Source organism: Pinus tabuliformis, chromosome X, assembly GCF_031772625.1.
Source record: "Pinus tabuliformis cultivar Carrire ecotype Pingquan chromosome X, CPIR1, whole genome shotgun sequence".
In the NCBI taxonomy this organism is placed as follows: Eukaryota; Viridiplantae; Streptophyta; class Pinopsida; order Pinales; family Pinaceae; genus Pinus; species Pinus tabuliformis.
The window spans coordinates 805,568,687-805,586,326 of record NC_142308.1 but is presented as its reverse complement, the minus strand read 5'-3'; positions in this window follow the sequence as shown (position 1 = coordinate 805,586,326).

The following is a 17,640-nucleotide window of genomic DNA, read 5'->3' as shown; positions in this document are numbered from 1 at the left end:
CTGAAATGGATTTTCATATAGGGCCTCCATGATCTCATCATCCATGAAGTCATCATCTTCATAAACTTTCTCAAGATTTTCAATAAAACTATAAGCATGTCTACAACAGTTCTGAACTAATTTTAAGGATGGATAAGATTCTTTATACCTTTCAAAGAACATGGTATGAAAATCCTTCAAATAGTAAATACTAGCAGGTGGAAAACTTTCATACCAAGATCGGGCTTCACCTTCCTGAGTGGCCATGAATATCTTCATCAAGTAGTCTTTAGGAAAATCAACCTTCAACTTGCGAATATGCATGTGAAATCTAACCAAATGTAAAGTAGCATCATTCCTATCATCATCTTTAAACATAGGGAAATTCTTTTGCCAATCTACCTGGGGAATTTTATTTGGGAAACCTGGAATGTGATCTCGACTCATAGTAGCATACCTTCGATCCAATGAATCCATTTTGATAAAAATGAATTCACCAAGAAATTCTTCAGGCTACTGGTTCTTGAAGAGTGGAGTTGCCATAAAAATTTTGAACCTTGGGATTTTTCGACACTGGAGTCGCCAGGTGAATAATTTCAGCCTTTCGGTGTCTTATCATTGTCCACCATCAACAATCAGATAAAATTGATACATTTTGCTGAGGAACATAAAACTACGTTCCCCAGTATGGTCGCCACTATGTTACGGCCTAAATCTACCTCAGGCTGAAGGAAGGCAGGTCTAGGGTAACATCAAACCACGCTTAAACTAGTAGCTAGCCCTACCAGGTCAGGAGAGGGCTCTCCCATTATCAATCTCTATTAGAAAATGTCAACTAGGGCTTGAGATGACTGAAAATAAATGCTGATTTTAGGCTAGGTATATTAGGTCAGAGGATTTTGTTTGATTTTGATGGTTGGTTGCTGGATCAAATGAAGAAGGCAACTTTGGGTCCGGGAAATCAACTCAAATTTGCAGGAGGTTCTGTGGGGCGAGGTAGGTAGGTGTTTTGGCACTTTGAATTGGGTGTGATGGTAAGTCTAAGACTAGTGAGGAGTTGGAGAGGGCATGCAAAGTTCATGAGTCCTCTTCAAACAACAGAAAACATTAAAAACTAAATGTATCCTCAAGGCAGAGCACTGAATATCAATGGATTCCACCTATTTATCTTGATTCATTTAGTTATGAAGAAAGAAATAGATGCTGGCACATATACACATAAGAGAAACTAAATAACGAAGGAAGAAAAAATGCCAAGACACATTACCACAAGAATCCCACAAACTGCTACAAAACCCTGGTTCATTTCCTTGCCAAACTACAAAAGTGATTTACAATAAAGCTCAAAGCATCCACAAGAGTCCAACCTCTACAAATGACTAAGAAGGTACATAATATAGGCATCAAACCACCTATTCTAGCCATCAGAGGTCAAATCCATGATTCAAGGATCTATTTCAACAACATCTAAACTAGGAACTAGAAAATAGGTAGTGGAACAACTTGCCTCTAAAACTATGGAAACTGATTCATTCAACCTCAAACTACCTCTAACTGATGTATCTACCCCCTCAAGTCATTTTTCATCAAATTTTTCATCATATTACATCATTTACCATCATAAATTTACCAAGGAGAAGAGAAAAAGTCAACTTCTAGTCAAATTGAGGGAAATTTTGAGTTTTAGGCAAAGTTGACAAAAATTTCTTGATGTGCAGTGCCCTGAGCTTGATCCGCAATGCCACTTCAAGACTTCTTTTGGAGACCTTCCGCTTCACCAAATCAGGCCCAAGATAGCTTGATGGAAAGCTATTCCTGTCTAGTTTCTAGGACACTTTGAATTTTCTCATTTGGCATTGATTTTCCACTTCAAAAATCATTTCGCCCAAGACTAGTTCCTGTGGGTCCAAAAAGTGGCAGAGAGAGCATTTTTTGCCCTTTAGGTGACCCAGATCTCCTCCAAATTTTATGAAAATTTCTGGGTTTCATTTTTTTTCATGAGGAATCGAAATCTATAAGCCATTTGGAGAAATATTGGGCCAACTCAATGCCCAGCGCCGGCGGCGCTGTGCATCAGCTGAAATTTCCTGTGTTGCAAAATTTGATGTGCAGTGCCATTGATTTGATGCACAACGCCCTTTTGCGGACCGATTTTAGAGGCCTTCCTAGTGTATGAATTAGGTTCAGGATAATGCATTGGAAATTTTATTGAGTGTACTTTCCAAAACATCTTGAATTTTTCAATTTTGAGTTCATTTTCCCTGTCAAAAGTCAAATCTCCCAAGACTGGTCAAAATGTGCAAAATGAGGCTGCCTAAATGAAAAGTGATATTCCAATCAACTTTGGAAGGTCTTCCTAAACTCCAAATTGAGCTCATGATAGCTCATTGTAAAGACATTTTTGTCTAGTTATCATTTCACTCATCAAGAAAGTCATTTGGCCAACCAAGCTAGGAGAAATCTTGATTTTCCCATGGTCACTCTAGAGGTGCAGCAATTCTCCTAAGGAAACTATATTTTTGACATTTCTCTAAAACCATGACACTTGTGTAAAAATTGAAGTATTATTTTCTTCCTTGGTCTATTATGGACAAAAACCTCTCTCACTTTTTCCCAATTCATTTTTTCTTGCTCAAAAACATCATTTGAGTAAAACCTATCCCGATGTGTGGAACAGGGGATTTTTCGAAATGAGGTGAAATGAAGGGGATAAGGGGCTTCTAAATTCTTGAGAAAGTTTTGGGAAGTAGGGAGAGATGTTAGAAAATAGGGGAAAGTGGAATTTCAAAGATTGAGTGAGGGGAAGGGGTCCAAAAGGGAAAAACACAGGGCTAGCCTAGAAAATTGTCAAATTGTAGCAAGAAGCTAGGGTTTGTGGGAAAATGATGAATTTGAGGGATATTAGTGATGGGAAGTGTTTAATAAGGTACATTAAGGATAGGGGAAGGTGTATGAACATCAGGATACAAGTTTTGTTGATGATTTGACCATCCAAGAGAAATTACCTTCAAAACCCTAGGAGAGGGAAATGAGCCTTACCCAAGTACAACTGAAGCACGAACAAGGTGTAAAATGACCCATGGGAACCTGAAATGATGATGACAACTCTCTAAATGATGGTACACTCAGTTGAATGGTGACATGGACCGACATTTGGACAACTTTGAAAGGAGTGAAAACAAACCCTAGACCTAATACCTAGTGACCAAATTTTACTTGAAGACTCACTGAAATGACAAAATTTGACTTTGACATCCTAAAACCACTTTGTAAGAACATATTTGATCACTGATGGAAGGCTTCAAATATTGACACTAACATAACCAAAATCAAACAGGGCTTTAGGAGGCTACACTACCTCACCCTCAACAATAGAACTAGGCTTTACTGCAATCCCCACTGGATCACTAGGCCATAAACAATAAACATACAATACCAGGCTTTACTGCAATCCTCACGGGATAGCTAGGAAAAAAACAAGTATGGATGCCACTGGATCTCTCCACCTACACCATGATGGATTTGTTCATCCCAACCTATCGTCTTTATCGTGCATCTCGCCATTACCAGTCAAGGGATTCCTAGGCCTATGAGGTCTCCACCCTCTGGGCTTTACTGTGCATCCCATCCTGGGATTCGTGGGCCCAACTAAGGATAATCACCACTGAGCTTTACCGTGTATCTCGCCATTCATTTGTCAATGGATTCCTAGACTCAATTGAGGTGTTCACATTTAGGATTTGTCGTGTATCCTATCTCGAGATTCCTAGGCCTTGTGAATAATCCTGGGACCACCCCACTTAGCTTCGAGTCCACCCGAAAATCTAGCTCAACCTTGGCTATCTAGAAATGGTAAGGCTAGTCTTAAAAACACTTCCATAGCTGGTGAAACCCATGCCCATGATAGGAAGAGAACCAAGAACACAAATGCATAACCGTGTATGCTAAATCTAGCAAGGAAATCACACATGTAAATCAATACCTAAAAAAATTCCCACTGTAGCTGTTAGAGCTTTCTCTTCCTTTCACTTCTTAATCCAATGTTGAAGTGCTCAAAGAAAACTCTAACTATCCAAGAGTGTGTGTGAGAGAGAGAATAGAGAGAGATCTCCAAAAATGAACTGACAATAGGTACCCACTGATCCTCAAAAGCCTTTTTATTAATGAGGTCTCTATTTTTTTCATTTTCCATTATATTCCTTCATTTTCCACTTTGCATGCAACCTGTGACCTTTGACCTTCCTTTTCTCCTAATTTCCTTTATTTTCACAAATAAAATGTCAATTAATGCCACTTTTCCTTTCTAAAGCTTTTTCCATTTCCTCTGCCAATTTCCTTAACCATAATAAACCAAATGAACACCCACACTAGGATTTCTTGCCCAACATTCATCTTGGAATAAGTGTTCGATAACTGTGGTTATTATTTTTCCTTTATTAACTTTTCTTACATGGAATTTTCACCAGGGTTGTTATAGAACCCTCCCCTTAGGGGAACACCATCCTCTATGTTCAATGACACCTACAACCAACAAGACTATTGAAAGCAAAACATAATGCCTATGGAGCTTTATAACTTAGCTTGATGCAGTATTTACAATGATTAACCTGTTGAGAAGCAAACCAACATGAAAACAGAACTACATGATAACCATAATGACATGATATCGATGTTGTTTATTGGACCTTTATAACACATATCATGGTGGTATTTACATCCATATACATATATATACACATACCAAAAACATTATACCAAACATATACCAAAACAATTCGCTCAACCAGCTAATAGAGAAGGATACATTTCCTGCATCTGATCAACCATCTCCCATGTAGCTTCATTAGGCCCAAAGTGCTTCCACTGCACTTTAACCTACTATATGTCTTGGTTCTGGAGCATGAGCTTAATTCTCTGCAATATACACTGTGGTTCTAGCTATAATTCACCTTCTGGCTCCACCTGCAATACACACCATTCAATCACATGATCAACATATTTAACATACTTCTTAAGCAATGATACATGGAAAAAATCACGAACTTTCACTGTTAGAGGTAGTGTAATTCGATGGGCTATTAGTCTAATCCTTTCAAGTATCCTGAAAGGTATAAAAAATCAAGGTGCTAGCTATGATCCAATTTTCAAGGAGCTCTTCATGGGCTTGATGCACAAGTACACTTGTTCCCTAACTTGAAACTCCTTAAACAATTTGTTGCAATATGCATAATTTTTTTGTCTATCCTATGTTGTCTCTAGATTCTTCTTGATTACCTGCATTTCCTATTCCTTTTTTCCCAACATGTCTGGTCCAATGAACATATTGTTCACTTGATCACTCCAACTAATGGGAGTATTGTAATTCCTCCCATAGAGTGCCTCAAATGGACACATACTCAAAGACTCTTGGTAACCATTATTATAAGCGAACTTGACCAATGGAAGATACTCCTCCCATATCCTTTTTTGGTGCATAACATACATCCTCAACATGTCCTCCAATATCTGGATGACCCTCTCTATTTGTCCATCTATATGTGGATAACAAGTTATGTTGAAGGCTAACTCTGTACTCAAACATGCAAACAACTCTTTCCAGAATCTAGAAGTGAACTTAACATCCTTTTCTGGCACAATTTTCTTCAGAACACAATGCAATTTGACCACATTTCTGATGAAGACCTATGCTACATCACTAGTTGAATAAGTGGACTTCACTAGAATGAAGTGCACTACCTTTGTCAACCTATCCACCACAACCATGGTGGAATCATATTATTTAGATTTCCTTAGAAAACCTGTAATGAAATCCATGGAAACGACCTCCCATTTCCACTCTGGAATCAAAATCGGTTGTACCATTCTACGTGGATGCCTACACTCTGCCTTTACCTGCTAACAGTCCAATCATATAGCTACAAACTCTGCCACGTCCTTCTTCGAATTTGGCCAATAATAGAACTTCTTCACTGTGGTCAATGTCTTATGATATCCTAGGTGTCCTGAATACGGTTTTGCATGAAACTCCCTCAAGATAATCTTCTTGCGATCAATACTATCTGGCACATATATCCTGTCACTAAATCTGATCAAGCCATCTCCTAAGAGATGATATTCCACATCCTGTGCACATGTACCACTACCTGTACCTGTACCTGTAATCTATTGTAACCTGTGCGTGAGCTCCATGTACATATTATCCTATTGACTTGCCTGTAAGATCCAATCCTATAGATCTATCCCATAAGAACTCATAGGTGCAATGTGATTTACTTGTACCCACTTGCTAAGAGCATCCACAACCATGTTCCCTTTACCCTTAATGTACTATTGATCTCAAAGTCAAACTCACTAATCATGGCCAACCATCTAGCTGGCCTAGTATTTAGATTCAGTTGGTCAAATAGGTATCTCAACCCACTGTGATCACTCATTAGTACAAACCTCATGCCAAGAAAATAATGCCTCCACATCTTCAATGCATGAATGATCGATGCTAACTCAAGATCATGAGTTGAATAGTTCTGATCATGCTCATTCATTTTTCATGACTTGTAGCACACTACTTGTCGCTCCTACATAAGAACTCCACCAAGTCCTCTATTACAAGCTTTTGTACATACTAAAAACTCTTTCTTCAATTTTGTGATCTTTAACACTAGATCATTTCTCAATAACTACTTTAACTGCTTAAAACTTGTTGCACATTCCTTTGTCCATTCAAATTTCTTACCTTTCCTCTGCAATGACATAATAGGATATGCAATCCAAGAGAAGTTCCTGATGAAACTCCTATAATAACCTGCTAACCCCATAAATGATCTTACCTCTTCCACATTTCTAGGACCTACCCACTCCATGATAGCCCTTATCTTCTTTGGATCCATAGCTATTCCTTCCTTGGAAACAACATGTCCCAAGTAATGCACCTTTGTCTAAATAAACTGCACTTACTAATCTTAGCATACAACTGATTCTCTCTCAACAATCTCAATACTATAAGAAAAAGCTTTTCAGCGTCAATCACATGAAAATACATTTGTCAACGCGTTTCGAACCAACAAGTGTGGTTCATCGTCAGGACAAGTTGAAGAGTCAGATCATGGCTACATATTAAATAGGGAGAGAAGATCTTCCAACGGCTAGGTTTGACTAAAGAAATGGCTATATTAGGTCAGACTAGACAAACGACTATAATTGACCAAGAAACAGCTAGATTTGACTATTCAGATTGTTTAAATATATTAATATGTTAAAACTAATACTATTATAATATTTATCGTGTGTTATTTTAAGTAAAAGGTTAATCATACTACATTTAGGGAATATTTACCAAATAATAACTATTAGTAATAGAAGGGAATTAATATAGACTAAATAAATAATATTATATTATTATTATAATAACATTACATTATTAATCTACTTATTAATGGCTTGTGTAACTAATTAAAAAATTTAATAGTAAAGTTTATCAAATGGGGATAAGTGTTAATAGATCTAGGGATATTAATAATTATTAAAATAATATTAATTCTTGTTATATTATTTGTACTAGATTATCCAGATTAGACATGAAAAGGGGAAATATTTTATAATAATATCAATTGTGTATAATTAGTAAGAGTATGGATTTAATAATATTAGTTATTATTGTACTTTTGTTATGATAAAAGTATTATTCTTATTATTGATGGTTAGGGTAACTAATTGATATCAATTTATTAGTAAAGTTATCCAATGGGAACATATATTAATAGATCTAGGGATGTTAGTACATGTAAGAATTAATTATACTAATATAGTAGTGTTATAATAATAGTATTATTATTAAATAACCACGTTCCTTCTTGGCTATGAAACCTAGTCGATCCGGTCTCACCTTGTTGGACAGTCGAGAGGTTTATATCATGCTTCACTCCTTAGATCCTTCGTGTGATGGTCCGCTCCATTATAGTCAGCCTGCTCCAAGCGGTGAATTATGCTTTTCTTCATCTCGCAGAGATCCAGGCGCATCTAGCAGCCTGTCATCTCCCGCGTTCACCTGATCAGCCAGTCAACCAGCCCTCTATCTCGTCAAAGCCGAATCGATCCGTTGTTCATGTCGCAGGTGCAGCAAGCCCGATCTTCCGTGGCGGTGAGGGAAAAATTCTTTACCTCTGCAGTCATCATAATAATCATAGTTTCTTATGTTATAATAATAATAATAATAATAATAATAATAATAATAGCTGTTTATGTAATAACAATAATAATAATAATGATGTAGTATTAATTACTAACAATAAAAACAATAATATATCCATTAATAATAATAATAACACTAGTAATAATTTATTTCTTATTATTAATAATAATACTGATAATTTATCCCTTAATTATAACAATAAAATTAATAATAATAGTGAGTTATCTATTATTAACAATTGTAATAATTTAAAATATATAAGCAAATTTGACAAAAGCAATAATGTTATGAATTATAATAATAATAATATTAATCTTCCCCTCCCTCTCGTAATAATAAAGTTGTCAATTTATCTAGTTTCTCCTTTCCCCCTTCTGTTTTTAAGCTTTTGGGTAAAGGTTTAAATTTTTCCCTAGCCCCTAAGAAGATCCCAGTTGATGACATTATTTGCAATGTGGAATTCAAGATTAGAGGTTTACCTGATAATATTAAGGATACTATTAGACAGGATTGTGCCATCGTCCTTAGAAAGGCTAAGCCCCCTCAGAGAAACCTCAACAATGACGAATTCGTTGCCCTCAAATCCTTAAACCAAAACAAAGATATCATTGTTATGAAGGCCTACAAAGGAGGGGCTACTGTCATCCATGATAAATATGATTACTGTAAGAAGATGTTAGATCATCTTTATAATAGTGGTAGTTATAAAAATCTTCCCAAGAACCCTCTAAAGAAGAATTCTAGGACTATGGCTCTTGCCATGAAATCCAGTAGCTCAGTGAGTTCCCTATGCCATAAACTCATTGAGAGTAGTCCCATTACTCCAAGGATCTATGGGCTTCCAAAGATTCACAAGGAAGGGGTTCCCCTAAGTCCCATTGTCAACACCATTAGAGGTCCTACCTACCTTCTAGCTAAATTCCTTGCCTTAAAGCATAAACCCTTAGTTGGTCGTACAGAGTCCTTCATCAAAGACTCTGCATCCTTTGTTGAAGAGCTAAAGGACATAAAGCTTGACTCTGGGGACATTCTTGTTAGTTTTGATGTAGTCTCCCTTTACACTTGTATCCCTATAAAGGAGGCCTTGGAAGTGATCTATCGCCTAACAGATCCCGATACCACTCGGTTAGTTGAGATCTGTCTCACTTCCACTTTTTTCTGTTTTGAGGGCGAGTTATTTGAACAGAATTGTGGTGTTGCCATGGGCTCACCCCTATCCCCTATTGTTGTTAATATTTTTATGGAAGATTTTGAATCCAAGGCTTTAGCCTTGACCCGTCTCCTACCCAAGCTTTGAAAAAGATATGTAGATGACACTAATGTCATCTGGTCCCATGGCCAAGAGGAGTTAGATCTCTTCTTCAATCATCTCAACTCTAAATCCTCTGCCAATAAGTTCACCATGGAGTAGGAAGTTGATGGCTGCCTCCCTTTCCTTGATATTCTTATTTCAAAGAATATTGATGGTTCCCTCTCCCACCAAGTGTTTCAAAAGAAAACACATACGAAGCAATATCTTCATGACAATCCCATCATTTCCTGGCTCAAAAGTTGGGCATTCTTAACACCCTCGCTACTCATGCCCTAAGGATTTCTGATGATAAGAGCTTCGATAAAGAGAAATCCCATCTCCTTAATGTCTTTGTTGAGAATGGTTATAGTAGACACCTTGGTCAGAAGGCTTTCCTTAAAGCCTCCAAAAATTTGGTAATTAAAAAAGAACCTAAAGAACGAGTCCCAGGTGTCCATCTACCTTTTGTCCAAGGAACCACTAATAAGATTGCTTGGATTCTTAAGAAGCATAATTTTCCCTCAACCTTTAGACCCCTCAACACCATTCGTAAATCCCTCTGATCGGTGAAGGATCCTATCGACCCTAAGGACATGAAGGGTGTCTATATTATTCCTTGTTCCTGTGGGACCCCCTATATTGGTGAGATGGGATGCTCTATTAATCAAAGGATTAATGAGCACATAGCTGACCTAAAACATGGGAGAACCAAGTCTTCCGCACTAGCAGAGCATGCAAAGAAGATCAATCATCATGTTTGTATTGAGGAATGCTCTGCTCGACATCCCCAACAGTATGCACCTCCTATGCACTGTAACTCTGAGGCCTACCACACTGATACTCTTGACAATCTCTCTTGAGATGCTCTTTACCACATATCCAACAGTCCAGCCATCTGGTACTATCACCTCTATTATGTTGTTGTGACCCATGTCCCTATCTAGCTACATTGAACTTCTTGTATGGTACAACATTCTCTTTCTCTTCTACGTTCTAAAGCCTTGTTCTTTTTTGCTACCATTTACCTTTAGCTGTGTCTTTCCCTTTCTAACCTTGCTGATATTTTTTCTTACATTTTGACTACTCATAACAGTGCTTCAATTTCCCAATAACTTCCCCCAATGACCGAGGCTCATCATACTCAAACTGATCCTTAAATGCTAATGGCAATCCATTGAAAAATAGCTAAACTTTAGTCTTTTCATGATTAACATATGGTGAATACCTCAATAGATCAAGGAACTTAGTTGTATACTCCTCATATGTCATCGATACCATTTTTAGCTCACAAAATTCCTTGGATTTGTTTTCATATTACCTCTCCATCAAGTAATTCTTCCTAAAAAGTCTCTTGAATTCATTCCAACTCAACTCTTATGCCTTGATGTCTCTGACTCGCTTCACATCTTCCAACTAGATGTATTATTTACGTTTCATGTTGAAGATAGCTACTCTAGCCTTCATATTATATGTGTAATTTTGTAGCTCAAAGAACTTCTTCATCCCAAGTAACCAAGCCTCTACATCCTTCATCTTCTTCAAATTTCCATCAAGGTGGGTGGATTAGCTTTCTTAAACTCATCCAACAAATTTCCCTTGTCACTCCTCCTATAAGGATGATAACGATTACAATCATAGTGTCTTTCAGAACCAGAACTAGAATATTACCTACGCTCATAACCTCTCTAATCCAGAGTATCCAAGAACTTACCATCTCTAACCATGTCATCCCTATCTGACTTGTGCCCACCATGCAATCTACTACCATATGCCCCATTAGTCCTATTCTCCTGTCCATGGAAAATCTGAAGTGGTCCCTATCTCTGTAATTTTGACAAACTCTAAAGGATTACTGCATTGAATTCTTCTTGTTTCTCCTATGCTTGCATGATTATGTCATTATCTACCTTGTAAATCCTTAATTCTTCCTTCAAACTTCTCAATGTGTATGCTAAGTCAAAATAATTCTCAACACCACACTTCTTATCTGATCCATAGGGAGAGTCTTAGGAACCGTAGTCTACCATCTTACTAGTCATCTTTGTTGTTTTCTTCTTGCAAAGCATACCATGTCAGTTAAACCAAAATATAATCATAATCAAGATACCTCTGTATATTTTGGGGAGGATATCTCATATGCAAGATCAACCATATTAGCACAATACATGTATAAACATAATCATAACAACATATAGATATCATCCTAACCATAATCCAGTCATCAAGGCATGACCATATCAACTACACCTCATGACCTCATTCATGACAACTACACCCATATCAATGTATGCATAATCAACATATGGATGGAATGCATGCATACACGATACATACAAACACTGACATGCATAACCAGTGCATAACCAACTGTTGTAACAACTACAACCAACCTAAAAATTTTTAACTTAGCTTCGTTTTGGAGCCTCCCTACCAACTTTTCACAACAGCTTGTCTTGCTTCATAAAGTTCACAAGCTTTAGTGTTTTGCTTGCACAAAGGTAGCATGTTGATCACAGCTCGATGCATTCCCCTCACAAGCTGATCACCCAGACTTGGTCTAGCTATAGGCTGAGCAGCTACCCCAAGAAATTGTGTAATTCTGGAGGGAAGCTAGCCTTCCCTTCGGAAATTGCGCAAACTTGACTGTCAGCCTGCTGGGCTCGAAAATTGTGCAATTCTAGAAGTCAACACTCACAACGAAAATTATGCAATATTCCCTAGCAGGGCTGCTCTACCCAGAATTTGTGCAAACCCGGGTAGCAGTCAACTACGCTACCCAGAAATTGTGCAATTCTCCTGGGAAGCCAGCCCAGCTCCCAACCATAAATGTGCATTTTCTCCCAGCAGTTGAGGAGTCTCTTGCTTGTGTAGCTAGTTGATTGGTTCCCTCCGAGACCAAGAAAAAAAGACTTGCATGCATGGGATACTTCTCCCAAGGTAGCATGCAATGTCATCCCTTATTTCATGGATCTATGTTTAGCAGTTGGAGGTTATATGCAAGGATCATTTCATAGACCTCTCACTAAGTGTTGCTTTCCCTATATTTGTGGCATGTGCGTCACAACCTTGAAGTTATCAAAACTCATCAACTGTCTGCTGTAGAGCTCACTCCTCACATCAACCTTGTAGCTCGAACATCCCACATCACATCTAGGAGCAGTCAGCACATTCAGCTCAACTATTTTTGAGTAAGCCAGCTTTCCATGTCATGTGTTGCATTTATGTCACATTTTGTGTTTTCACTTGTATGAGTACTATTTTCTTAATTTATTTTAACTCTTATTGTCGTTTACATACATACTAGCTTGTCCTAGCACTGTTTCAGTTTTTGTTGAAATCTCATTGCTGTCGTATGCATGAAACTATTTTTCACGACCAATCATCAATTCAGTACTCGCCTCACCCACATGCGTGTTGTTCCATTTTCTAAATCTTTCATTCACCATTTACATGCATGATCATTCGCTTATGCTTACACTCGGTATCACCATGCATTCTCACTCACATTCGTGTTCAGTTGCCTTTCGGCGAGTCTGGGCAACCTTGGCCCAGAATCTGCCTTCACTGAGACAGCATTACACAATCCAGGGAAGGAAGGCTCAGTCTTCCACTCCATAAATGTGCATTTATGCCTAGTGACTGTCCTCTAGGACTATTTTGCGCATTTCTAAGGGACAGTGACTGTTGGCATAGAAAATTGTGCAATGCAGTCGCTTAGCCTGCAGTCATTTCCAGCTGAGATTTCACATTGTGCAATTCCAGCAGTCAGCAGCCAGACTGGACTGTGCATTGTGCAGTTCCAGCAATCATTCAGTCTCCCAATAGCCCAGATTGTGCCTTGCGCAGTCTTGGCAATTAATCTCCTGACCTCCCGACTGAAATTGCGCAACCTTCATGATCAGTCACACATGTATGTTGCAAGTCATTTCTCAAGTTCATTTTGGTTTTCGGCTGACATATTGCTTGCCATGAGTGTTGCCACATCTCCAAGTATAGTAGGTGTTCATCTTCCTCTCATTAGTGCAGGTATAATGGTAGAAGACACCGTTCAGAGCACACCTGGAGATGTAGTCAATCAAATGTCTATGAACTTTCCTACTTACGAAGATATCAATTGGTCGTAGACGAGGACATCAAGGTATGATAGTAACAATATAACAACGAGCAACATCATGAACAAAAGCTGAAGGCAACATACCGAATGCAATAAATGCCATGAATGCAACAAATGCCATGAATACAACAAATGCAATGAATGCAAGAGGAAGGTTGTTGACAACATAGAGATGGTACAAAGTTGCGAGCTCAAGTAGATCCACAGATGATGAAAGAAACTTTGGAGACTCGAGCTATGAGGTAACAACACGACATGAAGATTACGTGAAGACAGAGAATGGAACAAAGAATGAGTTGCATTTCTTAAAGTAGAAACTAAAGGAAGAACATGAAGCTGTAAAAACAGACAAATGAGTTGTAGTAGAAACGGGAACAACAGTGGGCGCAACATGCACTCACAGATGAAACTGCACACGTACAAGTTATAGATCTATCCCAGTAACTGGCATGAAGCAAACATGGTGAGAAGTTTCTTGATCGCATGTAAGGGATTCATGTAATTGTGCACATGCATGCGATCCAACCCATTCAGCACACTCACCAAGGTGAAGACAAGAAGCAAGTCCAACTGGAGCTGAACATGTACTTCGGCAAGTTGATGTGCATGACCACCAACACACACTTGAAGATCAGCATGAACACTATGCATCAGTGTGTTGCTAGTTCAATCGCACCTAAGAATACCATGTGCAGGCTAGCAAATGAGTTGGATGCATCTAAATCAATGCACCAGTTGCAATGGAGGCAAGAGTTCGCTTTAGCAAGATGCCACCATGGGGTGCATGCACAGCATCACGAACAACCAAGCTTGGCATCAGCTCACCACCTTCGCCATCACAAGCATGTCAAAGATTTGGTCTCATCACAACGGACTGAGTGCCAGTGATGTCTTGCATGGCTTTCTCAAGCCGTGTTGTCTCACATGAGTACATGTGCATTGTAATGTAATGCCATGTCAAGTGTAATTCAAGTGTTAATAGTTGGATGTAACAGTCATAGAGTAGGTGAAGACTCATGAGGGTATTTGAAATGTCACAAACGAGAATGTCAAGGGTCACCCCAACCTTTGCTATAAATAGTCCCTCATAACTCATTGTATAGGCGTTTGGTCAACCAAGCTTCCATTAAGGCTATCTTCGAGAGAGCTTGGAAAACATTGTAATGCACTTTGGCTTCTCCACTGCACGGAGCTACTACATCTCTTTGGAGGAGCAGGTGGATATAGCTATAATGTTCCACTGTTGGGACTAGCGGGTTTACATGGATGTATTGTACGACTACAACTTACACTTCATTATATAATAAGAGGCAACACATTTTAATGCATATGTTGTTATTGTAGTTGGATAATTTCGGTTGCTGTAGCAATGTATGTTGTTTAACTTATGTAGTTGTGTATGAACTATTTTGTATGCAATTGTATGAATCTTGTTGCAAATGTGCTATTTGTTTAACCATCACTTTGGATTTCTGGCTAACTTGCTTTCTAGCTTGTGATGCATTCTCTCTCGAGTGTTCCCTTCCCATCTGAGTACTCTTACAAGTTTCCAAGGGGCACACTCATCTCAACCCACATGTGTTAGAACCTCTCATGCACCTTCCTTGACTCACTACAACAGTCACACCCTTGCTACCAACAGAGTTATCTTACTTGCCTCTGTGTGAAATTGCGGTAAAGGCATTACCATACTACCCACTATTAGGACTCCTACACCAATTAGTCTGAGGTATAATTGGGACTTATTACTAGGGAGATCCCCTTGACATGTTGGCAGGTCCAGCACTGTTAACGTTTCTGGCACTAGAAGGAGGGCCAGATGACAAGCTATGTTCTCTCATCCAGTTTTGAGCCTTTTCTTACCTTTCATGGATTCTTGAACTCTTCTCCCTCTGTGATGTTTTTCGAATCATGAAGATATCACCATCATGGGGGAGTTTTTCGATATTTTATCCACTTACACTTATGATGGCGAAGATGAAGTGGCCTGGCCTGAGTACTTACATGACTTTATTTCCATGCTTCATGAGGAAGATGGGTGTTCTGACAAACAGGCCAGTTTGTTTCTTTCACACACACTTCGTGAATCTCCATGTCGATGGCTGCTCAGCCTATGAGCTGACAGCGTGCACTCACTTGAGCACTTCTGTGATCTCATTGAAGACACTTTCTATCATTTTGATCTAGAATATCTTGACCAAAAATTGTTATAGCAATGGAAGGCTCCGCATGAATCGGTTATGGATTTTTGGCAACGCTTTCGTGACTTGCAGTTTCAAGCTCCGAGGAGCCAAATGAAATTTTCCTATCTTTGGGACCGTTCGAGTATTGCCTTAAGAAATCTTCTCATCCCAAGAATAATCTGTGCACTCTCATATGGATGCGGTCACTGTCTTGATTGACCGTCTGCCTTCCCCTCATTCAATAGCTCCACCACTACGAGTGATGTTGAGGATCATGCTCACACACTTGTTAAAATTTCACATCCTCCCAACATTACTTCACTCAATTTTTGCACAGATTTGGTTGTGAGCCCCTCGAGTTCTCATATGCATTATGTTCTATGACCTCCATCTTCGCACTCGGGTATTCCTCCGGATTATACTATATTGTGTTCATCCATTCCGGACTCTTCACTTGTTGTGAATGAGGAACAAGCCACTGACGGAGTTGGTGTTTCACAACCAAAATGCATTTTCAATCATGAAGAGTATGAGTGGGAGCTTAAGCATCAACACTCGGCGAAGGATGACTCCCTTTCATCCAAGCCCCCTCCGTTCTTTCCTAACATCTTTGGTGAAGCTGCCATCCATGATTTTGCATGTGGTTTTCAGCCATAGATGCACCCATTATTGATCACTCACAGGACTCACTGGATTGTTAGTCCATCATTCAAAAACATAGAGGATATGTTATTCGTTGAAAATCCACTTGATCTTTCATCTATCTTTTCCAGAAACACAGAGGATGAGTTTGTTCGCTTTTCATCTACCCCTCTGTTTGATTCATCTGATCATGAGGATGCCGATGAAATCATTCATTTTTCTGATCGTCACAGTCATGATCCATTTGTTTACATATTTTATCATGATCATGACACTATCATAGTTGATCTTTCGAAACCACTGGTCTATGATGATCTATCTGGTGATGAAATTGAAACACCTAAGGCTGTCAAGGCACTTCAGCCCATGTTGATCGTTATGTCCGGTCCTCGCTCTCTTGGGGTTAGTCTCACTTCCGATCATGAAACTGTTCAGTTACCCAAGGCTCCTCATCACTCATCTGTATGCATTGAATATCCATCTCACAAACAGATCATACTTCCTCCACTCGAACTTCACAATCCCATCGCTCATGCATTAGAGGAATCTTACATTGCAAGCACTCATTCGCGACGCAAGTTATCTTCGTTTCTTTAATTTGCTTGCATGTCACAGTCAAGAGTGTGCTTATGTTTCAAATTTTCACATAGTGACACACATCACTATGATAATTCCATGGACTTCTCATCATGCACTTGCAGTCACTTATGTCCTATGGGAAATTTGAAACATGAAGTGTGGTTTTCTTCATTTTTATATCTTTCTTTCTTGCTGGTTCACACAACTAGGTTGCTCGCGGACCAAGCCTTCACCAACATGGGTCAACGAATGTGCCAGTGGCTGTATTGGAAATATCACTTCACGTGATCAGGCCCATGCACCATTAGTGTAGGAGTAGGAGTAGTGTTTGCTTTCAGTCAACTTGCTTACATGCTTGTTTGCTTACTCGCTTTGTTTGTTTGTTTGTCTACTTGCTTGTTTTCTTACTTTCTTTGCTTCTGCTTTCACTTATACTCTTGCTTTGATTTGTTGTTTGTTAGTTTGTTTGTTTCATTCGTATAGTTCACTTCTTTCGTTTGCAGGTTAGTTTCGCATGAAACCATGTATGACTCTTGAAATGAGCTTGGTGAAGTACAAGAGGGTTTGTACAACTATCACTACTTGTTTATCTGTCATCTTGCCTTTATATGAAGAAATGGTTACTTTTAGTCTGTGATACGTCGAAGGAAAATACATATTTTTC